The sequence below is a fragment of the Pinus tabuliformis genome, chromosome 7 (assembly GCF_031772625.1).
Source record: "Pinus tabuliformis cultivar Carrire ecotype Pingquan chromosome 7, CPIR1, whole genome shotgun sequence".
Lineage (NCBI taxonomy): Eukaryota > Viridiplantae > Streptophyta > Pinopsida > Pinales > Pinaceae > Pinus > Pinus tabuliformis.
Window position 1 is genome coordinate 1,889,912,978 of NC_142293.1, and position 27,623 is coordinate 1,889,940,600.

A 27,623-nucleotide genomic window follows, 5' to 3' on the forward strand; every position below is an offset into this window, starting at 1 on the left:
TTCTTCAAATGTATTACCATAAACTGTGAAATCATCCATGTAGACCTCTACACAATCATGAATTAGATCTGAAAAAATTCCTAGTACAGCCCTTTGAAATGTAGCGGGTGCATTGCATAATCCAAAAGGAAGTACTCGGTAAGCAAAAGTTCCCCAAGGACAAGTAAATGTGGTTTTGTCTTGATCTTCAGATGCTACCTGAATTTGATTGTAACCACTAAAACCATCCAAAAATGAGAAAAACTTTTTACCTGCTAAAGTATCTAAAACTTGATCAATAAAAGGCAAAGGAAAGTGATCCTTCAAGGTAGCTTTGTTTAATTCTCTGTAATCAATGCAAACCCTCCATTTACCGTTCTTTTTGGGTACTATGACCAAGGGAGAAACCCATTGGCTATCTGAAATAGGGTAAATGAAGTTTACATTGAGTAACTTCTTGAGCTCTTCTTTCACTATCTCCCTAAGATTTGGATTCATCCTTCTTTGAGGTTGTCTGATTGGTCTACTGTTTTCCTCAATGTAAATGTGATGAATGCAAGTCTTAGGGTCTATTCCTTTCATGTCGGTATACTCCCATGCAAAAGTAGTAGAATGTCTTTGCAAGACTTTGGTTAGCTCTTCCTGTTGGAATTTTTCCAAGTTTTTGTTAATGTTTAATGTTTTTCCTGGAAATATTTCAATGGCAGAACTACCAAATTCTTCCATAGAGAAGAGAGACATTTGTCTAGATGATAGACACTCTATGTCAGAATCCAACTGGAATTGTGTAGAGTCATATTCTGAAGATGGCTCGAAATTTTCTAATGTATTCAGAATCTGACTGTCTTCACTAATCTTAGAAATGGTAAAGACAGGTTGTATAGTGTCTTCATCATCAACCCACTCATTATCTCCTATTTCTGTAATTGCTCTCGCTGGAGGATACAAATTGAACTTCTTTGTTGAATTGCCATCAGAAATATACATGTCCCCGGACCTACAACTTATGAAAGCATCAGCTGTGGCCAGCCAAGGTCTTCCTAGAATAAGAGGATGTCCTCCTAGATTTTTCTTGGGAGTTAAAATCATAAAATCAACTCGATATTCCCAAGAGTCTAGGGAGACTGCAATGTCTTCCAATACACCATCAGGTTTAATGATTGATCTATCTGCAAGCTGCAGTAAAGTAGGTGTGTTGGGCCTCAAAATTGTCCCTATTTTCACTCCATTATTCACTTATATCTTCACATTTTACCTTCATGTCACCTCCATTCCACCTCCATATCATTATGTTTACCTCATTATTGGGTCATAACAATACTTTTCCAAAGTTTATTAATTCTTAACATTTCTAAGTGAATTTATGGCTAAAACTTAGAAAATAATATGCTTAAACTTATACCTAACAATTAGCATGAGTTTGTTGACATGTGTAGGTTGCAAGGAAGCTTCCAAGACACCTTTTTGTGGCCTTGAAAGATCAAATTCGAATTTGATAAGATACACCTCATGGAAAAGATCATGGAGAAGATCATGGACCTCATGGAGGAAATCATGGAGGATAGGATTATGTGTCTAGATGGTTGAGAAATGTATGGAACTAAAAGAGAGATTAATGGATCATCATTATGAGTTTATTATCTCCTCTCATTGTATAAATAGGAGTACCTCCTCCATTCCAAGAGGAGGACTCTTAGAGCATTGTATCCAATTGATGATGGAATAGAATAAAGCTTCATTTTTCATACATTTCCATTATGTAGTTTTCTTTCCATTATGTAGTTTTTTTAGATATAGGTTTGCTTAATGTAGTATATGGAATAATTTGTCTTGTTCTTAGGAGAATTGAGCTCACTCTAAAAGGATGAGAGAAACATGTTATTTCATATTAGATTTTGTTTCATTTCATTACTTAGATGTTTGAGGATTTGTTTGTGATTGATGAATGAGTTTTGATTAGAATCTTATCAACACATGGGAGGATAACCAAGGGTCTAAGTTAGACTCTCTCTCCATTTGATTTGCATGATAATTAAAATGCATTCTTTTCCTTTTATGTTTCAAATATCATATGAGGAGATACCAAGAGTCTAAGTTAGGCTCTCTCTCCAATGATTTATATGGTAATTGAAATTCATCATTTTGCTTTCATGTTTTCAAGTTAATTCATTTCATTTAGATTACGCTTATGGATGAATTTTAGTCTAGTTTGGATTAGTACAAGAGAGGACAATCAAGAGACTAAGTTAGTCTTTCTCTCTTTGAATCTAAACAACAATTAAAGTTCATCCTCTCGTTTGCATTTTAAGTTTCTAGTTTTATTATTTCTGTATGATACTGTAGCGAAGGACAACCATGATCTACTTAGTTAGGAGCCTCTTCCCTTGCATATTATATTGAATCGTAGGTAATTTAATTAGACATAGAATTAGTCGCCTACTCCTGCACATATAGTGATGGCATCATCAAAAGCTTACGAGTTTCCGTGGTCGATATTTAATGCAGCAATTTAAGCACAACACAATAAATTGCCCAACATTTTGGCGCAGTTGCCCGGGAATGGTGCTAAGGGATTAGGCATTAGAATTTAATTCAGTATTTATTTTTCTTTAGACAAAATAACTTGTGAGACAAAGGAGTTTAAATTTGAGTTTTTTTTTATGATTTAATGTTTAGCTAGTTTTAAATTTTGTCTTTTCAAAAACACCCCCCCTTGCATAAATAAACACAAATCAATCGATAAGTATGCTCTCTTCCTGAGCTTCCTGCAATCATGAAGATCAGAAAGTCCATTGATTTGGTTCAAATAAAAACACTCTTGCTAAAGAATTAATTTGCAAAATGAAATAAAGAATTTTGTGAAAAAAAAAAAACATCTTTAAATTTTTAGATGAAATTTCGTTTTTTTAATTTAAAAAATTAAAAAATATTTTTAATAATAATATATGTATCACATATACACATACTATTATTAAAAAATAAAAAATTCATTTTCACAACTAACTTCTTTTTTGTTTTGTTAAGATATTTTTAAAAAAGCACTAACCATTTTTTAGATATTTAGAAAAAAATGCAAAAAAAAATAAAAATAAAAAATAAATTATTTTCTTTCCCAAGGCTTCCACCTTTCTTCAACCTGCACATACAAATTCAGTGATTAGAAATGGCCATAATTTTAATCTGACCCAAGATGGTCATGTTAAAATTATAATGTGCAAATCCATATGTACAAATATTTAAATATATTTGAATATATAATGCTCTATATTTAAAAATATTCGAATATATTTGAATATATGGTAAAAAACATTTGAATACATTTAAATATATGGGAAGTCATATTTGAATATATAATGCTCCATATTTAAAAATATTCGAATATATTTGAATATATGAAAAAACATTTGAATACATTTAAAAATATATGGGAAGTCATTTGCATAATGCATAAACGACAAATGCAATAACCAAAAGCCAATATGGACAAGCGCATATGTAATAGGAGAAAGCGCATATGTAAGTGCATATGTAATCCGGATATGTAATATGCATTTGCAGTTCAGCAGTGCCTATTGCTCCTTCGGCGCCTGAATATTTGCACAGGTCAAGAAAATATTGCATCGTTTTCTTCATAAAGCCCGCATAAGTCCCCAATTTTTTTCACATAACTACTGCAGTTTCTTCAAGTGTGTCTTGCAGGATATTTATTACATTTCAGGTATTTGTCTGTCAGTTCTCTGGAAGAATGAATTTTCAGACCTGGACGCAAATAAAATAAAAAAAGGCCAAGCAGATCGGATAAGGAAGGGTTATCGCCCGAGGCAGATCTTCATTGGCTCATCCAACTCCTATGAGTTCCGCGGATTTCTATGACGCTAGAAGTGGATCGGCGCTGCACTACACTATATAGATATAGCAGTGGTACACAAGACTATTAACTGAGTTCTACATCCGAGGAAAGAGGTGGTTATCTGCTCGGTCACACATAATACTATAGCGATGGATGGTAGGCACGACCTATTCCTCTCTGTGCCCACAGCGCATAAGCATGATCCGCCTTACTCAACTATTCCAGATCGGCACTACTGGCCTCGAGATGTTACTTGGAGATGTTACTTGGAGATGTTACTTCAAGGTGGATCGGAGAACCGACCTAACTATTGGTTATATCAAGATTATGTTCGCCCGTCAGGTCATGCTCTTCTTTATTGCCATAGCTGCAGTGATTCCAGTGAATACTGATTCAGTGAAATTGAAACATCTATATTCTCGCCAGAGGTCATCTCCTCCACGCTGTCGATATCATGACCTCCCGCCGCCTTCACATGCAATCCCAGATATCATGACCTCCCATTCACGCCGCCGCCTTCACATCCTCAAATCCGTTGAGGCAGGAGTCTTGGTCGAGGAGGGCAGCACTCATAAACGTCTGAATTATTTTTTTTTGATTTGTTTTGATTTATATTTATTTGTATTTATTGTTATACATTATATTTATTTTTATTTTTTATTTGTTTTGATTTATGTTTATAAATGTTGGATTTCTTTTGATGTGTATTTGTATATTTTTAGTAATAATTTTTATTTTTTTGATTTGTTTTGATTTATATTTATTTGTTTTTATGTTTGTTTTTTATATATTTAGTTATAATTTGTTAATGATTGATTTGTTTTGATTTATATAATTAGTTAATATTTGATTTATATTAATTATGATTCTATTAATATGATTGTATAATTAATTTAATATATTACTATATTAATATAATTGTGTTAATTATATTAATATATTATAATTGTGTTAATTATATTAATATATTATAATAATATATTATCTTTTGTTATCTAGTTTTATAAAAAAAAAAAAAAAAAACACCATTGGCATGTGAAGGGCACTGGTGTGAACAAAACTTTGGGGCCATGAAAATTGAGAGAATCATGAGAAAAAAAAAAAAAAAATTAAAAAAAATAAAAATAAAAATATATATATATATATATATATATATATACAAAAAATAAAAGAAAAAAAAAAAAAAAAAAATTCACAAAATTCACGCCAGTTTGAAAATAAAGAATGGAACATTTGGAAGCATAATTTGACAGAACATTTGGTGAATTATTTAAATGCTGACAAACTTGTTTAGAGTTGGCAAATCGATATTGTTGTATGCTTTTATAACGCACTAACCTGCAGGACACAACAAATCTATGATGCCATGCACAGAAGTCAGCTTACATAAACAGGGAGTATTGCTCTTCAAGGTTATTTTCACAAATGGATTGATATCAATATCATGATTAAGTCAACTTTAACACTTTGTATGTCCTTAATTTGTTTTATTTGGTATGAAATTTTTGCGTAAGAATCATGAAGGAAATGATCAATTCTTCTTGAACAAACTTATGTTTCTTCTGCCAAGTTTTTTTATAGGTTACAGGATAACAAAGTGATCATTCAGGAGATTACATTGTGATGACAATTAGTCTTCCAAAGACTAAATTCATGACAAATTCTGAAGACAAATCCATCTCCACAACCACTACCTTCCACCTCCCTGAAAAAGTTTGAATCCCACCAATTGTACATCCATAGAGCATGACATTTCCATATCCATTTTTCACAGCAAGAGTTCTTAATCATCCAACATGCATTTCCTTACATTCATTTCTTACAAGCTTATTGTCATTTCCATTGTCTTCACCATTTCCCTTCATTTCCACCAATAAAACTCTGCTTGAGTCAAAGTCCTAGAGTCTATGTACCATTGAAAAACACCTAGAGGCTTGCATGCCTTAATGGCAAGTACTCTTGCCAATGAACAATGGGAGTACATTAATATCCCTTGTTCGTTGGATCTTGTAGGTGACTCGACTACGACAAATTTATTCGTACCTACAAAGATGTGTTAGGCATCCTGACTCCCATTGAAATCAATGGTGGGAGCTCTTGTGTTGGCTAGGGGCATTCATTAACGGCCACTAAGTCAACAACTTCTTACTATGTTCGACATCGACACATTTAATCACATAGTAAGATTTGTGCCATCGAACGTTGAAGACTTGAAGACCCATATTTTGTAGCAGATGAAGCCAATTTCCATTCATTGTATTTCCATTCATTGTATACATTGTATTTCACTTGAGGACAAGTGAATAAATAAGGCTGGGAGGAAAAGGTAACTTCTATAATTTGTATACCTTCCAAGCCTTGTATATTTTCAACCATATTCAGCAAGACTCATCAGATTCATCATCCAGCAGCAGATACAACTTTCAGCCATGTTTAGCAGACTCCTCAGATTTTTCATCCAGCAGCAGAGGATCCAGCAGTCGATACAATAACATAGATTCATCTTTCATCCACAGCTTGAAGAAGCAGATTTAGAGCAGAGTTGTGGCAGCTGCACATGCATGATTCATGCATGATTTTTCCAACCAAGTAAATAAGACCATGAACAAAAGTTCTTGCAGCCACACGTGCACAACTCTCATCCATTTTGGAAAGGTAAGTTAAGGTATGATATTTGCTAACTTTTAACCATTAAATTCCTTGAAAAGTTAGAATAATAATTTTTGGAAAAACTTCACTTCCTTTTTCCTTGCTTTCCCCATTTCACATAATTTCCCAAATCATCCGTTTAAGGGAAAGGATACATCCACATTCATATATCACATTCTTAACCCCACTTACCTTAAAGCTATATTCACTATTACATGAGCATACAAATGGCTTTGTCAAAAGTATTTAAAAGTTAATTGGATGCTAACAGAATCATGGTTGTTACACAAGAACCAACCATGATGCATTCCAACAAAATGCCAACACAAGCATGGTTGTTACACAAGAACCAACCATGATGCATTCCAACAAAAATACTCTGCAATAAAAAGCATATTATCATTATGCAAAGGTCATACATGGAATGCAACAAACAAAATATGGTTGAAACACAAGAACCAACCAAGTTGTAATTCATCAAAAATGCTTTGCAAAAGTTAAGTAAATGATATCATGCAGAGTTCGAGCCAAAGCTCAAGTACCAAAACGTAATGTAATAGATTTCATGTGGACATGTGATACCATTGATTGCATGAGGACATGCAATATCTTGAGTTTGGGGGAGATGTTGGGCCTCAAAATCGTCCCTATTTTTACTCCATTATTCACTTATATCTTCACATTTTACCTTCATGTCACCTCCATTCCACCTCCATATCATTATGTTTACCTCATTATTGGGTCATAACAATACTTTTCCAAAGTTTATTAATTCTTAACATTTATAAGTGAATTTATGGCTAAAACTTAGAAAATAATATGCTTAAACTTATACCTAACAATTAGCATGAGTTTGTTGACATGTGTAGGTTGCAAGGAAGCTTCCAAGACACCTTTTTGTGGCCTTGAAAGATCAAATTCGAATTTGATAAGATACACCTCATGGAAAAGATCATGGAGAAGATCATGGACCTCATGGAGGAAATCATGGAGGATAGGATTATGTGTCTAGATGGTTGAGAAATGTATGAAACTAAAAGAGAGATTAATGGATCATCATTATGAGTTTGTTATCTCCTCTCATTGTATAAATAGGAGTACCTCCTCCATTCCAAGAGGAGGACTCTTAGAGCATTGTATCCAATTGATGATGGAATAGAATAAAGCTTCATTTTTCATACATTTCCATTATGTAGTTTTCTTTCCATTATGTAGTTTTTTTAGATATAGGTTTGCTTAATGTAGTATATGGAATAATTTGTCTTGTTCTTAGGAGAATTGAGCTCACTCTAAAAGGATGAGAGAAACATGTTATTTCATATTAGATTTTGTTTCATTTCATTGCTTAGATGTTTGAGGATTTGTTTGTGATTGATGAATGAGTTTTGATTAGAATCTTATCAACATATGGGAGGATAACCAAGGGTCTAAGTTAGACTCTCTCTCCATTTGATTTGCATGATAATTAAAATGCATTCTTTTCCTTTTATGTTTCAAGTATCATATGAGGAGATACCAAGAGTCTAAGTTAGGCTCTCTCTCCAATGATTTATATGGTAATTGAAATTCATCATTTTGCTTTCATGTTTTCAAGTTAATTCATTTCATTTAGATTACGCTTATGGATGAATTTTAGTCTAGTCTGGATTAGTACAAGAGAGGACAATCAAGAGACTAAGTTAGTCTTTCTCTCTTTGAATCTAAACAACAATTAAAGTTCATCCTCTCGTTTGCATTTTAAGTTTCTAGTTTTATTATTTCTCTATGATATTGTAGGGAAGGACAACCAGGATCTCCTTAGTTAGGAGCCTCTTCCCTTGCATATTATATTGAATCGTAGGTAATTTAATTAGACATAGAATTAGTCGCCTACTCCTGCACATATAGTGTTGGCATCATCAAAAGCTTACGAGTTTCCCTGGTCGATATTTAATGTAGCAATTTAAGCACAATAAATTGCCCAACAAGGTGTAAAGAGAAGGTTAGGAAGTTTTAACTGGTCCATGGTCTATCTACTCATAATGTTGATAGCAGCCCCTAAGTCAATCAAAGTATTTGGTATTTCTACCCCATTGATATGTGTTTTGACAATTGGACTACCAGGGTCTACATATTTCTGCATGGTAATCTTTCCCATCATAATGTCTGCAATTTTTCCTACCAGGTGGATCTTTCTGGTATCTCTTGGTTTCCTTCCTGGTCTCTTAAGGCTCAACTCCTTTATTGTTTTTGCTAGAATGGGAATCTCCTTAATGGCTTGTAACAAGGGAATCTTGATACAGACATTCTTCAATTCATCTAGAAAATTATAGTCGGGCAACCAAATTTGTTTTTCCACTCCTTTATCGATTTGTAATCTTTCAGGAAAAGGAGGTGTGGCTAAAGATGTAGGTTGCTCAACTATGGGAGTTGTGGGGGTTGATTCTTTTTCTTTTTCTTTTTCTGTTTGAATGTTTGGGTGTTGAAGGGATGCTTCAAAACCCTTATTAGCTCTAAGAGATTCTTCCTCAGAAATGCTTGGTTGTTGAACATTTATAGAAGGTTGATCTAAGATTTTACCTGATCTGAGTTGTACTTCATTGAGAGGAACAATCATATAGGTAGGGAATGGTTGACCTTCCATCATGTAAGCATTTTGAGGGTTCCTATTATTGGGGTTTGGCAATGGCTGAGATGGAAGTTGATTTGGCTTTTGTTGGGATTGTAGCAAGAGTTGAGAATTTTGATTTTGTGGAGGAGGTTGTTGTTGTTGAGGGAATGGCAATGATAGTTGTTGACTTTGATTTGGAAGTTGTGGAGCTTGCTGGTTCTGAAAAGATGGAGGATATTGATAGAATTGAGCAAATCTCCCATAAGGATTTTGCATGCTTTGCATCCATGCTTGAAAAGGATTTTGAGGTTGAGGCCAAGGTTGTTGCCAAGGATTCCAATTTGGTTGGGGTTGAAAATTCATAGAGTTGTTAAACCCTTGATTTTGTTGCCCCTTGAGAGATGGATACATAGCTCTGCTATATCATTGAGTGAAAGTTGAGATATATCTCCTTTCCCCATCATGTTCAAGATGTCTATCCATTCATCTCTAATGGCTTTTAGTAGGATGGCTTTCAAGGTCTCCTCATCCAAGTTACTCATCTTTGCTCTTTTGAGGTTATATTGAAATATTTCAAGTAAATGTTCTAAACTCTCATCTTCTTTTTGTACCATTTTAAATACCTCGTCCTTGTGATTAGTAGGCATACAATAGTCCAGGTACCTATCCAAAAATGTTTGTTTCATTTCATCCCAAGACCTAATCGATTGAGTGAGTAACCCCATAAACCATTTCAAAGCTTGATGTTTCAATGTTGAAGGGAACAATTTGAGTTTTTGAGAGTCATCTAGATAGTCATAAGTTCGACACACGACTTCAAACTCAAATAGAAATGTTTCAGGGTCCTCAGTTCTTAACCCATGGAAGTTTGGGAGGACAGATGGTGATATGTTTTTCATAGTGGCTCGGGAATCCTCATCAACGATAGGAAACCCAAATGATTTATTCCCATCTCTATTTCCTCCAATGTGACCTCTACCTCCTCCATTGTTTCCTCCTCCTCCTCCTCTACCTCTACCTCTACCACCTCCTTCTTCTGTCATAATGGTTTCCCTAGAGACTTCAGAATCTTCTGGTTCTTCTATAAAGGGTGAATGAGGAGGACTTTCTCCCTCTTCTTCAGATGATTCTACTTCTTCAATTGCAATTGGTCTTTGTGTAGAAGAAAGGAAAGGATCTCTTTCTGATTCAACTTCGATAGAAGGTGTGGGAGAGTCAATTCTTGCCTCTTGAATTCCAGGAATTCTAGGGCTAGGAGTATCAGTGGGAGATGAGGGAGGTGTCTCTTGTCTACTCCTTGAAGCAGATGGACTTGTGAAAATCGAACTTCTGGCTGTAGCTAAAAACCTTCCCCTAGAATCTCTAGCTCTATGCATGTCATTTTTTTTTATTTTTTCCTTCAAGTCAGGCTAATAATTCTTTTTCTGATCTTCCAGGTCACTCTAGGTGCAAGAAGAGAGCATACTTAAGAAACTATTAAACCAATAACTTTCTCTTTTCTGATCCTCCAGATCACTCTAGGTGCAAGAGGAGAGCATACTTTGAGAGGTTATCAATTTCCCTTTCTTGAAATTTTCTTAATTTTTTTTTTAGAATTGGCTACCTAATTTCACTTCCCCGGCAACGGCGCCAAAATGTTTGGTCAATTTAGTGGTGTCTAAATTGCTATCATTACTTGTCAACCCGGGGCTTGTAAGCTGACAAAGTGATGTGTACAATATGTACTTAAGTAACCTTTCCTAGTTATTTTAGTCGTTTTTAGATGATGTTTGTGGTTGATTTAACTTCCTAAGATGGAGTGATGGGTTTATAAACAGATGAGTGTGTGTGTGTGTGTGGTGATTACTAAATGCTCCTAAAACTTTTTAAAGAGAAAGCTTGAAAAATGACTTGCAATGGAATTGAAACTTCAAATGAAAGCAAAAATGACTAATGGCACTAGTCCACTATCTATGCTGCTGATAAGGAAAAAAAATAGCATCTATGTTAACTCAATGGAAAGTGAAAAACACTACTTTAACTGCAAAACTTAAATGACAAATCATAACACTTCATTCTTTCTTAACACTCTGCCTCTAGCTGTAATTGTTCATGTGAAAACAGTTAAGAAGAAATCAGTAGTATGAGTCAAAAAGCTAATCAAACCAAGCTGCCACTTAATGATATTCTGGTCCAATAAAAGTTAGATAACTATGATAAGAAGACCATCAAAAAGTTAGTAAGCAACTTGTCAAAACTTCAGAAAGTAAACTAGCAATGAAACTGCGTAAGCAAAGTAAAAATCAGCAGCTAAGACAAGACAACTTCAAATACCATCAGTGAAATAAAAACACACTATCCCGGGCTCTAACACACCTGCATAAACAAACTGATCAGTTCTGAAAAGTGCTGGAAATGTAAAGGCATGAAATCAAACTGTACATTATTATACATGATCAAAGAAATGAAAAATTGCAGAAATCAAACTATACATTATTGTACATGTGAAAATGAAAACAAAGAAAGGCAGGAAAATAAAATTAAATGCTACTGTACATAGGTTGTAATAGATGGGGGCCCTCCATCCACTCAACCAGCTAAAGATCAGCTACGCAAAGATGAACAGAAACAATCTTCTTCTATTAAACCAGCATGTCAAAATACAGTGAAAAAGTGTTGTAACAGCAGTCTTTAAAACAGAGTTTTACAACCAAAATGATTACGGCAATTACAATAATAAGAGCTAATCTTTAAGCGTTGAAGAACGCTTTATTTATAGGCACAGAGGTAAACTACCCTCTGCGTAAACTAAGCAACTACAGGCCTAACTAATTAACTGCGCAGCAACACGCAGGCAGCTCCGTGCACATTTAGAGGAAACGGTCATCATGGGGAGTAAATCTATGGATAGATCTTGTTCCCCGATGTATTCATGGCGTGGAGAAAGTGCCAGTTGTGAATCCGTGTCTCAGTTGCTCACGCAGAGCCGTGCCACCGTCTGCAACTTGACTGTTTGACCGTGGGTGCTCCTGCGTTGACCGGGGGCATACGTGACTGATTTGGCCCAACCAATAGCATACGATCCATGTGGACATCCATACCAACATGCCCATGTGGCTCGTTCCTGGAGAAGACACGTGGAGTATAGCAAACAACAAAAAGGCTTCGGAATCTCTGAACAGGTGCAGAATTGCTGAGTAGCTACGGAATTGCAGAACAGCTGTGGAATTGCTGAACATGTATCAAAATTATAAACAAACAATCAATCATTAGCACAGTCAATCAAATCATGTTAAAAGACATATAATGCAATGAATTTAACAAGTTGATGGAGGAAATGATGTCAGAAGAGAGAAGTGAATGAGGAGAAGTTGTTGGGAGGACAGGTAAATGAGTGCAAGGTTGAGGCTCAACATTGGCTCCATACAAATTGCCCAAGTATGTGCCAATGAGAATATTGTCACTCGAATATATTAGGTAGATGATAAATATGGATGCAATCCATTTTGTCTCAGGCATAAAGAAATCACAATTTAAATTCAAAGCCAAGTTAGGAAATTTCTTTTGTAACACTAGGTTTGTAGGTACAGAAGAAGACAAACTGCTAAGGAACATGAACCTCCAGCCAAGATTCACTCGGTCTTATGATCCTTTTGGGATCATTTCATCTCTAAGAGTGCAATTGAAGGCAACATATTACAACCATAGTCCAAAGCCAAAATTAGAGAAGTTCATGAATGAGGAGCAATGGTCAGAAGGAACTCTCACAGAAGGAGATGAACATATTGTTTCTATTCCACATGTAAAGACTCCAACTACTTAAAGAAATCAACATAAAAGAGCCAAAGAATAAACTCAGTCAGCTACAGAATCAGGTAAAGAGTATTATATAATACAAAATAAGTTTAAAATCTAACTATCAATGTCATCAGGAGACAAGCCACCAAATATAATTGAACTTGGAGAATTGGAAGATGTTTCATCAATAGGGACCACTGATCCCAAGCCTCCTTCTACTTCTTCAACTCCTTCTTCAATTGAAATTATGGAGATTATTTAGTCAACTGAGACCAACTCAGCAATAGATACTAATATCCTCTCAACACTTTTTGAAATCAAGCAAAAGAATGAAAATCTTAAATCTCAAGTATACAGTTAGTTTTGGAAACAAACATCCACTTCTCAACATAGACTTCTCTTTGCCTTTGGCAGTGAACGAGGAAAGATGAAAACTACATTTTTGCAGGTTCAAATTCCATTTCCCAAATCCACAGTAGGCTACAAGAAGACCATATTCTCATTTGATGTGAATGAGATACATCCAATTGACCAAATGGATTTGCATAGGCAATCAGTTGAGATGTTATTTTCAACAATGACTACAACTGCCATGTCCCTTTTCTAGCTTAGAAATACTTTATCCAATGTACAATCACAACTTGAAATTGAAAATTTGTCATCCTTGTCTAAAAATAACAAATTAAAATCTTTATAATATATCATTATCAAGATTGGATATGATCCCCGGGACTATAAATCAATTGAATAAATACTGCAAAAGAAGAATGTAGAGATTACAACCTTGAAGAAATAGTTGAAGCTACCTTTAACTCAGGATACACAGACAAAAGAAATGGCAGAAAATGAACAACACATGTAGGAGATGTTGAAGCTAATTTTTGAGCAAAACATAAAAACAAAGAAAATTGAGTAGTAGATAGAACAACTACTCAAGGAAAAAGAGGCAGCACAGCTTGTTGTGACCTCGGTGACAACAATTCAAATGACAGGTGCATATTTAAGCTCATCTCCTACTGACATTCCTTCATCTTTGGAAACAGGTGAAACAACAAGGTTATCACGGGAGCTACAAGCACAGAAACAAAAAAATGAGAAATTACTCGAGAAGTTCCCAACCCTAGAGTCACAGAAGGTAAAACTCATACCTTGTATGTATAGGAAATGCAAAAGTCACATAGGTTAGAGCTCAGGGTTAAACAATTAGAGAGCAAGACTCTAAGAACCTCAACAGGGACAATGGGAGTGAGATTAGTGGAAATTATCTCCCTCTAATTAGACAGATAAATCTCTCCACGCCTTTAGAAGCACAATATCACTAGTTTCCCCAAAATTAATTAATTAAAAATTAATCAATTAATCAAAATTGAAAATTAATTAATAATAACCAATATAACATAATTAAAAATTTATTCTAGTTTACAGTAACAATACTTTTAAAAATTAACATTTGATAAAGGAAAATTATTAAAATTATAAATTAATTAAATTAATTGATTAATTAATCAAATAAATTAAATAATTTACTTATTTATTTATCAATTAGATACTTAGGGTTAGATAAAATTAACATTGGGAGAAAAATAGAAAAAATAAATTATTAAAACAGAAATTATAAATTAATCAATTAATCAATTAAATTTAAATTAATTAATTAAATAATACTTCTCTAATAATTAGATACATAGGATTTAATTAACTAAAATAAAATTAACATTTTAAGAAAAAGATCAATTATTAAATTATTAAAACAAAGTATTATAAATTAATTGATCAAACTAATTTATTAATTAATTATATTAATTGAATTATTTTCTTCTTAGATACTTAGGTTAAATAGAAATAATAAAATTAATTAAACAAAAAAACTAATCTATGGAATAAATAGGATTAAAATTTACATCTTTATTAATTAAATACTTAAGGTTCATAGCTTAATTGAGTGATTAATTAATTAATTTAGTAAGAAATAAAAATTAATTTTAATTAAAATAAAATAAATTAAAATAAAACTAATTATAAAAATAATAAAAGGAATCAGATTACATTATAAAAATAAACTTATTACAATTATTATCTCATTATTTTAATCAATTGTATTTATTAGGGATTAATAATTAATTTATTTAACATATAATTAAAATCAAATAATTAAAATAATTAAAGCTAGAATAATTAAAACTAAAATAAATATAATAATTAAAATTAAAATTAAAGAATTCATATATGTAAGGGTTGGCTTTTATATAAAAATATATCATTTTCTAGGTTTACATATACTTTGGTTAGAAGATTCTTCTCTAAAAAACTATCATTCATATTCTATAAAAAATGGTCCTCATGATAGACCCCCTTTGGGGTTCAAAACTTTGACATAATGAACATAATACTGTGGATAATCTAGATCATGCTACTCATCAATGTAAAATTTGAAACGGGAACTGATATTGTTACCTGTTTCGTAGAGATAGCAAAAAAGTGACCTGATTTTGAAAAGGGGTGATGCAAAACACACATATTTTTTTAGAGCATAGTTTTTGACACTTTAATTTTTTTATCTACATTACGTTTTATAATGGTAGTGATTTTCATGCTCATTTGAAAAAGTGGTTATTTTGCATCAGACTTTTTTTTTAAAAGACCTATTTTTTGGCTTTAAAATTTCTCATGTATAAAATATAAATAATTACTTTATAAATTTGATAATTTTTGAAGTGATCATTTTCTTCATATTTTCTTGTTTTTTTATTTTAATTTTATTTTTTTTTTGTAGTGAGGTTTTTATTGTTTTGCATTTTTAAATCAGAAGGTCACTATTTTGAATTTTCGATATTCTACATATTTATACATCCTTAATTAATTTTTCAATCCATATGAAATAATTGTTTCTAAAAAACAATATTTTTTAACAATGGACATAAAAATAACCATTTTTAACATAAATATAACAAAAAAACTACACTTTTTGATAATTTGTTTGCTAGAATTGACATGTCAAAATCACAAATTTTATACGAAAATTTTAACTAAAAATGGTTAAATAATAGTTTTTTTATGAATTTCATGTTAAAAAAATAATAATAACCATTTTTTTTCAAAAAATAATGATTAACTTAAAAATCAATGTGAAAATCACATATTACAAATATTGAATGCATAACAACCCTAATTGAGTGTTTATTCTTCTCATAAAATGTCAAAGTCAAAACATTGCAAAGCTTGATTTCCAAGCATAACTTAAATTTAATCAACAATGTCATGTAATCTAAACTCTTCATCCTCTAGAGTTTCATCATTGTCTTCTTCCACAATATTTTATGCTTCCTTTTGCTCATTTTCCTCTTCTAATGGATCTTTGATGTCTACGAATCTCCCAATATATATCTTTCCAAGCATTCCATGTAGTGGTGGTTGGGGTTCCTTTGCCTTTTTTGCCACACATGATTCAATAAAGTCCCCTTTCTTCAACCCAATTTCTTGCATTGCATATGGAAGAAATCGAAAAGCATTAATTCTTTGTTGAATGAAATTGCATTGTGCTGGATCTTTTTCAATTGCAATGCAATTTCTTCCTTTTTGAAGGAAACATGCTAGTGTTGTACCTAATTATCAAGCACAAAATAAATAATGAACTAAATTAGTAAAATGACATATTAATTAAAAAATAACATATTGAAATTCAATTCCATATCATAAAACGTATCTGAGCCAGAAAATAAATCCAGAACCCAATCTCCTTCATTTGAACATATGTCTAAAAGATAGTTAATCAATAATTCTGGTTTTTGGTAAATGTTAACTATATCTCCTTTTGCTTCTTTGTCTTCATATGTTAGTTTTCTCACAATAGCATCATAAGTCAGTATTTGGCTATGACTCTTTCCATCTACCCGATTAAAAATCATAGACATATGACTATCATCTTTTGCCCAACTATCAATATGAATGAACTCACAATCATTTATAAATTGTTGATCTTTATTGTTAAGAAGATTTGACTTTTTCCTGTAACATGAAATAGTAAAAGTTCAATTAACTTGTACATAAATGAATTTTTCAACATTAATCAAATATACATTTTAAACATCTTACCATGTAAGCTACATACTTGAATTTGTTTTCCCCTTGAAGCTTGACAATGTCATTTCCAGTTGTGTGTCTGAATGAAATGTCACAAATCTCCATAATGGTGATGACGTGACTTCTATAAATCCCGTAACCACTTTACTAAGACCTTGATAAGTATAAGGGTCACTATCACAGTCAATTTTTGGAATATTAAAACCATGGGGAATATCTACAATGACTAGGGCATAATCCCTTTTAGGTATGAGTTTAGCAATGTCTTCACAGTCGCCTTGTATTACTTTATATTGGATAGTGTCTAGCCCATTCCAAATGAAATGATTAAGAGTTGGATCAAGTTCAACATTCTTAATACATTGCTTCCTCAGTCTTTCGATCTTTATCTTTTTAATAAAGGTTTTGAAACTATCTGGTGCTCCATTATCATCCTTCCTCATCTTTTATAAAATAAACAAATATATATGTAAGTTATAAATTAAAAATAGTACACAGATGAATAAAAATGAATGTATAAATCAAGATACCTTTTTAAATGCAAGATAAAAAGCTTTTAATGTTGATGTAGAACTTGAATCTGGATAGTGGCATACAACATCATCCCAACTATCTTCATTCAACAATCTAACCATTTGTTCTTGAATTTTCATGTAAACTTTGTGATTGCATAGATAAAGTAACAAAATGTTAATATAATGATTTGTATAAAAAATACTATGTTAGGGTCCCACCCTAACCCCCTTAGTTATGTAGTGGGATCGAGTCATAGTAAAGAGTCAATAAAGCCCATATTAATAATTGTAAGTGGTTAACCCGCAATTAATGATGGGACCATAGTTAGTTGCAAATGGGCCACAGTATTAAATAGATGGTATTAATAAAACCCATGGTATTGCATGTATGAGTCATATATAAAGGATAGAGACTCCCTGTGAGGAGCATCATGTCTTATTTTTGTATCGAGCTCTGCTCTATTGGAGGTTGCCACCTTGAAGAGGCCAGTGAACATTGCTTTCTAAATAATAAAATAATTGTTGTTGTCTCTCACTATTCTATGTTCTGGGTATCTTTCTTCGCATATTCTGTATTTGGGTATCTTTTTGCAGGTTCAGGGCATAACATACTACCAAGAACAACATGTTTTATTTAAAAGATAAATATAATCTAGAAATAAATAAAAATAATTCAACAAACTTACTTTTGAAATTCTTCAGACATTTCCTCTAATGATAATTCCCCTAACCTCACACGAGATAATATTCTTTTGACAAATTTTTCATCTTTCACTCCTTGCATCGCCCTCCAAGGTGTGATAGTCATATCGTCTGGAAGTTACTTCATTTCAGGAGCTGATTTACTGTTGCTACATATCAATGGCTTAGACTTTTTGGCCCTCTAATTTTTAATGGAAATGTCTTCCCACATGCTAAAAACCTCATCAATCAACTTCCAAACATCTACAGTTCTAAATGCCAATTGGAAAATGTTATCAACACCTCTGAATAAATCACTATTTTTGTTGCCTTTTCTACCTTTTGAATTGGTTTCCTCTTCAATTTGATAGCCTATTTCCATACAACATTCCTTTCAGAAATCTGCAGTAACATTTATCCTATCCCCACCACATTTTTCTTGAAATTCACTATGATAAATCTAACCCTTTGGATGAAAGTCATAGACAATCCTATATTCATTATTTGAATTATGATCCCATGCCACTAACTTTTCTTCTGTACCTGATAAACCAGCATAAATGATTTATTTCATTATTTCAAAACATGGGTTATTAGGATATTCCTCCATCAATTGTCTTTGAGATTCTATAGAATGGTTCCCCCTAGGGACATAATAATTATATTAAAGACATTTTGACTTATCAAATTCTTCTTTGTTGGGAACTTGAAGTGGATCAACAAGAATCACATAACTAACCACATGAGCATATGGATTGTACCTCATCAATGTCTTCAGGTTGTGAACATGCAGATGATGTGGCTTTCTAACTTGATATTGACATTGTCCTTCACTTGCCCTATAGGTTTGTCTGACATTAAGCTGAAATGTATGACCACCATCAATTAATTTTCTTTTTGTCAAATTCTGTTGAATGGCATTGTGTTTTGTTTTGATAATGCCATCATCTAAATCAGCTCTTGGTGTAATGATTTCTCTGCTTTCTTTTTAAGTTTCACTAGGTTCTTAACTGCTAGTAATGACTACTTAAAAATCTTCAACTTTACTTTTCTTCATCAGAACATTCTCAACAGGTTTATTCTTGGGCATTGTTACTTTTGGTCTTTTACAACTCTTCTCAGTTCCAATGTCATCTTCAGTAATGACAACATATGCTTCATTGTCAGTTTCAAATTCATCATCCCCAAAAGTAATATGTTTACCCTTGCTATATTTATCCACCAGAGGCCTTTTTTTTATTCTTTGGATGTAGTTTTGTAGCATCATCAATTACTACATTTTGCTTCTTTCCATATCTTCTTCTGAAACTGAATAAAAACTGCTGACAACTCTCATGATATCATGCTCTATGAAATGAATGCCTCCCAACCTAATTAAAAAACTTTCAACAAAATTCTGCCAAACAAAATATCATATCTCAATAAAAACAAAGTTAAAAAAAAATATAGTGAGACACTTTCAAGAATGCAAAATACAAATATAAATAACAATACTTACTATGTTTTGTGTCATCTCATTTACGATTTTTTTACGCAAATTTGTAGATATCTCTCTCGTTTCATACAATGAATATGATAGTCAATATTTAATCCTTTCATGTGACTTGGGAGCTTTTGTAAGTATGTAAACAACTTCAATGTCCAGTACCGAACACATATCTATGACTCTTCCCATCACCTAAAAAATTCCATTATCATTCAGTATATCAATATATAGATATATATTCACATTTGTGCTTTCTCTTTCTTTCACATACCAAATTCTTGATGGAAATTTCGCCTCTTTTGAATTCTTCCAGTCTGAAATCATCTTCTTATCACTTGAGGAACTTGAAATATTTGTAGCCATGAGCTCAAGTGGAGTTCATTCACCAATGTTTCTTGAAGATGCACCTTTAAGAGTCTTTGGTCTAGGAAGATTCACAGAAATTTTCTTTGATGCCATTTTCCTGAAAAATAGAAACACATAAATTAGTAAATAAAAAAACATATTAACTTAAATGAACAACAAAAATATATCATAAATTTTTTATTTGTATAATCAGAATCACCGAGCCACCCCTAATGGGTGGGCGGGCGGGTCGGTGCTAGGCGGGTTGGTGGGTGGGCGAGAGGTCGGGTGAGGGATGGTGGGGCAGGGTGGGCAGCCGGGCGAGTGAGGGCGGGCGGGGTCAGCAGGCGGGTCGGGTGGGTGTGGGCGAGAGGGGTACATGGGTGTGGGCGGAAGGGCGGTGGGTGGGGACAGGAGGGTAGTGGGTGGGGCGAGCGTGCAGAGGGAAGGTCTGGGCGGGGTGGGCCAACCCCCAACCTCCCCATCCCCACCCGCACCCCCCCCCTTTAGCCCACCAACCTCCTAATCACCACCCGCACCCGGCCCCATTCCACCACCATGTGCCCACGCCGACCCTCCCCCCTCACACCCACCTGCCTATCCCCCATCCCTCTCACCCTCCACTCACACACTCTCCCACCCCCTCACCCCCACCCGCCTCTACCCCACCCCTCTCGCCCCCTCCTCACACCCTCTTATCGGGAAATCTAGTGTCTATGTCGAGTTGCTAGTCCCATTAAGATGGGTAGCTATCTTAGAAACAAACAAATTAAAGTTACTCTCACTTTCCCTTATGAGAATTAGATAAGAGGGGAACAAAGGATACCAACCTCAGCCTTGCACTTGGTTCCTTTCTTGGTTCGTCTCCCTTCTGAAAAATCTTTTCTGCTTCCTTCCTTGCTTCAGAGAGCACTTGTAGAGTCAAAGCAACATAACACTATCAAAGTATAGAGATCTACAATCATAAATGATATAGGACCAAATATATATTGACCAAAAAAATGCATATATCATCAAACGTACAAGAATGTGGAGGAAAACTTGAATAGATTTATTAATAGAAAGAATATCAAAGAGGATTACAACCTATTGATCTGATCAAACGTCATCCTCCATCATGAAAGCCCTTCTTCACCTCATGAAAAGCTTAGATCACCCAATACTATGATGTTCCACCAAGAAACCAACATCACTTCCTTACAAAATACAAGATTCCAGCCTTTGGATATCTGGGATGAGGGATCCATATATAGATGATTGTAAGAGGGTGAGTCAGCTTCTGTGATTTATATTAGTGTCCTCTCTCTGGTAGTTCTTGATTCCACTTGGAGATTGATGATCTCTTACTCATTCTTGGGTGAATTCTGAGAGGCAAGTGTCATACGAGAAGTTTCGAGAAGATTCCTTGATCATCCACTTAGAAAACTGTCTCTGCCACTTATCTATTCTCACTCATCACAACCTATAGAAGGAATTTTCAGTATGCATCGCACCTCTCGTGTGTAGTAGCAGCTGAGATGATCCAGTTTTGATGAGTTATGAGTAGTTTTTCATGGAGAAATTATGGGAGATGATGTAATCAACTGACCTTGTCCCTTTAGGGTATGAAACAACACTTTTAGGGACTTAGAAGCCCTTGGTTTATGGACATATATGATTGGGGTTGCAGTGCCCAAATATGTCTATAACAGTTTCCCCCTAAAGCATGAGGTCGTAAATCTTTTGATGTCGGGTGAAATGCTTTATCATGAGGATTCGAGGTTTTTTGAACTGGAAGGTGACCTGTGATAAGATACAATACAATACATTATCTTCATAACATTTTCAAAATCTAGCTGAGGTGGGCATTCCCATGCTCAGCTTTATAAATTCATTTTCATGTACATAGGACAAACAACTATCTGTGTAGCAGACTGATGATTCTTATAGAGCCATCATCCCTTGATTCAGATGATCATCTGTGCAGCAATGTTGTACATTTGATGTCTTTATTTTCCTGAATATATCGCAGCCCAGATGGATAAAACTGGATCCAGGGTCTTCAAACTTGTTAAATCCTCGCCCTGAGTACAAGTCGATCCATGTGAAAGATGTTCTGGAGTCAAACATGGAAATACATCACCTGATTATCAGCCAATGATGTAAGCTCTTAACAGGTGCGAGAGGAATTACCGATAATGATGATGACCCTCAAGGTACGCCAGTACAATTCATGTAGTGTGAAAAAGGGACTTGGCGTTGAACACCACGTAAAATCTTTCGGTCAAAGGCCATTGATGTAAACCTATCGCCGAAAGTGAGAAACTTGCCAGTGAGGCATGCAAGCTTCAACGTACTAAAAGGGTTGTTCCTAGGTCGGCTTCTTGGATAATGAGCTGACGTCGATAAGAAGTGACCCATCGTAGCAGGGCCTTAATGAGTCCCACATCTATGACACAGAACTGAGAAAATGATTTTGTGGAGGTGAAAACGATCTGATGATACAAGGTTTAGGGTGGCGGTCATGAAAGAATGGAGCGTGACTGTATTGCAGTGGATGAGACACAGGTGAATTCTCTGAGTGACTTCTCTTGAACATATCGGTGACACTGAAATTGATTGGTAGAATTAACCCCAAAGATGGATGGTATGATGGACCAATGGTAATATGACCGGTGAACGGACAACCCAACCCGACTCAGATATGGAGCGAAAGTGTCATGTTCAAGAGCTACTTGCTACCAATAAAGTTTCTTCAAGTTTTCTTCCCAATTTTTCCCCAGTCATTGCTGACCAGTACCTCTTTATTTTTATCAAGCTTGACGAGGATAACATATGCTTTTTCTATAATTCACCCTTTGGGCAAACCCGTCGCTATGTTTTAACGAGCCTAGCGACAGTGAAACTCGTTCTTGTTTATATGGACAAGTTTGTCGCTATTGATTTTAACGAGTTTGACGAAAATGATAACTCGGTCCTTTTTAAATTTTACAGAGTCTGAAAAGGGATGGAAAGGAAACTCCAATAATCCTTTTTTGTCATATAATCCCTTAAGTCCAAAAAAGTATAAAATAATACGTAACAGATGAATTTTCGATAGTTTTAATAAGCCGAACAAAACAAGATCTCGATCTTTTTGTGTAATAATCACTCAGGTCCAAAAATATTAAAATCTAAAGGAGGGATAGCACTTCCGATAGCTTTAATGAGTTGGAGAGGTCAATTGTTCAGCAATATTTTCATATTTTACAAGTCAGATGAAAAGAACTTAAAGGAGACTCGTTTTTTGAGGAATGAGTGATAATTTTGGGTAGCAGCTGATTCCAAGTAAGGTTTGGAATTTTCCAATCATGGCAGTGTCACAAGGATGGTTAACAAAATCACTCATCGTAGTAGTTCCTCAAAAGGGTAAACAATCAAATGGAGGCGTATGATCAGCTAAACCAGAGTGGAGGTGATGATGAGAACACGACCAAGGCTCAAAAGCTGATGATAATGCATTCACAATGGTTATTTACTAGAGGTGGGTTCATTTTTAATGAGCTTAAACTCTGGTGGAACATTTTCTCATTGCTAGGTTTAATTTTTAACGAGCTTGAACTTTCCGTAAAACTGCTCGTGGCTAGGTTTATTTTTTAACGAGCTTGAACTTTGCAGAAACATTGCTCGTGGCGGGTTTATTTTTTAAGAAGCTTAAACCTTATGGTAACACTGATCATGGCCTGGTTTATTTTTTAATGAGCTTGAACCATGTGACAACATATGCTCAGATTCAGTTTCATGTTTACACAAGCTTGAAACGAAAAACTATGCTTGTTATACATTCGCATGCCCCCATCATAATGACGCAATGCTTGTTATAAGTTCGCATGCCCCCCAAACTTCACTGCATTCAACACGGTGGTTGGAATGAAGATTTACCTTCAAGATCTTTGAAAGACTCGACTTCGATTTTACGAGATTGTAATCAAAGACTCGATTTGGAAAGGGAGTTGTTTCATTTTTTAATGAGGTTGACACGGTAAAAGAACTATCCTAATTACTCTTTGTTTCATTTTTTAAGAGGTCGACACGAGATAAGAACCGTGCTCGGAATCCACCATATTTATAGTATTTGATATAAAATCAAGAACTAGAGGATGATTAAGGTCACTGGAATAATCTTCCTTACAATCCAGAAGTTGGGAGTGATGGTGGTAATCTTCCCATGGTGCCCCGTCAATCATCATTGACTGAACAATTCCTCCGTCTATAGAATGTACTTGCGACCAAGGATATGAATGGGTGCCATATTCCTTAGAAATATCTATCTGAACACTCGATGAGTGTTGATTTAGGTTTGCCTCCCATGCCGAAAACATTGATTGATACAATATTTCTAAAATGGCGATGATCCATGTTGTCAAAATGTTCAGGAATCTTCTGAATCTAGAAGATATCATATTGCAGGTTCCCACCGTGGCCACTTCCGCCAGATTGTTTGGAGGCGGTAGGCCAAAAGTACCCATCAATGTAGGGTATTTTAGGAGGCCTACTTCAATATTTTGAAGCGAATGAGTTCTTCCATGGATCATTGGAATGCTTCCCGTAACTTGTGAACTATTGGGGAGGAAGGTTTGTTGATCAACGATTGCAATTCCTCATTGAAAAGGAAATGAAATCTTCCTCAAGTATGTTGACACAACTACAGCCATACCATAAATCCAGGGCCTTCCGAGTACGATGTTATAATCGAGGTTTCCATCGAAAATTCAACATCAATTTCTATTGTTTTTCCCCTCAATTCGACTTGCAAGTTACTTAAAATCCCATATGGGGTGTATGATCGTCCATCAAATGCTTTTAATGTCGTTGATGATCGTGACAAAGGTGGAGAGCCTAAATTTTTCCAGCAATTCATCGACATAATACATGTAGATGCCCCCTCATCAATAATTGTTCGATGAACAGTTTTGTTGAGGGCTTTCACTTGAATAAGGAAAGTGAGTTGAGCCGGTAACTAAGGGTCATATCCTTTATGATTAAAGGCCACAAGATTGGAGTTCATTGGGTCAATCCCACCTATCATTGATAATAAAGCCTACTTTTTGGAGGGGCAATTTTGCAGTACGTCAAGTGTCTACATAGCGAATGGTGATTGGGCCAGATCCTCCACTATATTATAATGTTGTGCCGCTCTGGCACGAGGATTAAATGTTGATTTGTGTACTACTCCCTTTGGTGGCTTTATCATTAGCTCAGGAATTATGGGTGGCACAACTTCAGTCGAAGTTGTTTTTGAACTACTAGGTTGATCATTATCCTTGTTGTTCGAAAGCTATGGACTCCCGTAATCTCTATTCCTTGTTGATAAGAAAGCATCATTTTTCTGCTCATTAGCACTTGAGACAGGGAAGAATTATCACTAGAAACCATATTTGTTCCCAGATTTGGAAACAGATCAGTCAATACCGCCGAGGTTTTTGAACTCTTGAAGAATTTTCTAAGCTTAGCTTTATGTGGACAATGTTTCGTCCAATGATCCTCATCACATATAAAGCATGGATGATTTGGTTTCCTATCTCCAGAAGGTTTTGCATAAGATTTTTTAGGAGACGACTCCTCCTATTTCTTCTTCTTCCCTTTCATTTTCTTCTTGCCTCCTGGTTTCTTTGGTTCTTTTCCTTTGTCAATCAACATGGCATTTACCTCTGAGACGAGAAGTTCCTCATTGGAATTTTGACTTGAAACCATACGAGCTTTCTTTGATGTAGCCTTTACGGTTTAAATTCTAGTCGTACGTATCATGCCATCCTCGGCATGAGAGTCTTTGTTCAATTTAGGAGGGGGAGGAACAAAGAATTCTGGTCTAGGAGCATCAGGGATTTTATCGTAGAGCGTGCATGACTGAGTATAGATCAAGTCTAGTTATTGGCACGAGCAATGACTTGCTCTTCGGTGATGACTCCTCCCCTGGCCACATCTTCTGTAATAGAAGGTAAGAATGACTTAATAAATGATTTAGCTAGTAGCTGATCGGGAACATATGTTTTCACCATTCTACGACGACGTCGCCACTCATGAATATGATCGGATATGTGAGTGGCTGTCGTTTGTTTGAAATTGGTAAGAACCTCTGTTCCCATTTCGTACCTTATGGGTAAATGAAAATGGGTTAAAAACGTTGTGGCTAGGGAGCTGAAGTTATCAAAAGAAGCTCTAGGCAATTCGATATACCATTTTGCTTCCGGACCAGTTAACGTTCGTTGAAAAAGGTAGAGCCTAATTGAATCATCATTGAGAGTGTTGGATGAACACCATAGATGAAAGGTCATCACATGATTCGACGGGTCTTCACCCGGATTTCCATTAAATTTAGGAATATCTGAGGGAAGTTTATGCGGAATCATCGGCCACCAAGAGGCGTAAGAAATTGGATCGTTTGTTTAGATCCGATAACTCTAAAGTCGCCACAAAGGGCAACTATTGATTCAAGTTGGGAAAATCATACCCAGGATAAGATGGAGTTACCTTAGCAGTTTGTATTTGCATACCAGCATAATGCATTTGATGATGATAACTTTGGTAAGGTTGATGGGCATAACCATTTTGACATGATTGATGTTGACCATTTTGAATATATGGCTACCCATTACTTGCAAAGATTTGTTGCTCAGATCCTCGGTAAGCTTGTTGGAATGTGGTTGTTGATATTGCACCAGCCATGGTTGTGAAGCCATTTGTTGTTGTCCAATATTGGTTGTTTGACCAAGATGAGGGGTAATGGTACCCGTTTGTGCCTAGGTCATTCCAGTTAAGGAACCACCAGTCGGTGATTGCGGTTATGTCACAGAGACAAGAGGTTTTTATATTACAACCTGAGAAACCTAAGGTTGGCATAAAATAGGTAATGCTTGTACTTGAGACACTGTCACAATAGTCGTCGTAGTGGGGATATTTGACACAGGCAGACTTTGTTGCATTGAGTATACAACTCTTAGTTGTTCAGGTAGTACTGGCACCCAACCACTAGATGTAATTCAAGAATAACCCGAATTCTATTGTGAACTCTCATATGGTTGTTCTCCCGGAGGGGATAATGAAAGGGTATACTGCCCCCCATACGGCGGAAATCCAATGCTCAAAGGAATGATTTGCCTCTGGGGACCAGATTTCCCAAATTGATGCTATTGCGAAGGATCAATTTGTCGAGACTCGACATAAGAGATTCCAGATATTATTCCGAATGAACAAATGGGAATAGACCATACTGTCGAAATAGCCCATGGATGGATTCCATCCAGCGAATGAGAGCTAGTTGGGATAGATGGTATGCTGACGAAATTGTTGGAGTAGCAGCAGGAAGTTCCGCTGCTGCTGTGTTAGATAACATAGTCCTAGATTTCAACGGTTGTTCAGACATATCTAGTCTATCCAAAAGATTTCCTAGTGATTCTATAGGAACTTCCGATGATGGGAGACTAATTTCTGATGAAGAAGGATATAGGGTGATCCCAACTCCAAATTGCGATGGAGTACTAGATGGAGGATCCTTCGCAATCTCTTCTACAGAAATCAATCGAGGTGGAAGAGGTAGACTATCAGGTCCGTAAAATATTTCTGGTGCCAAAGAAGGTAGAGATTCTATATCGATAGATGTTTGGGGAATAACACCTTCTGAATCAGCTGTACATGGAGTCAGTTCAGGAATAA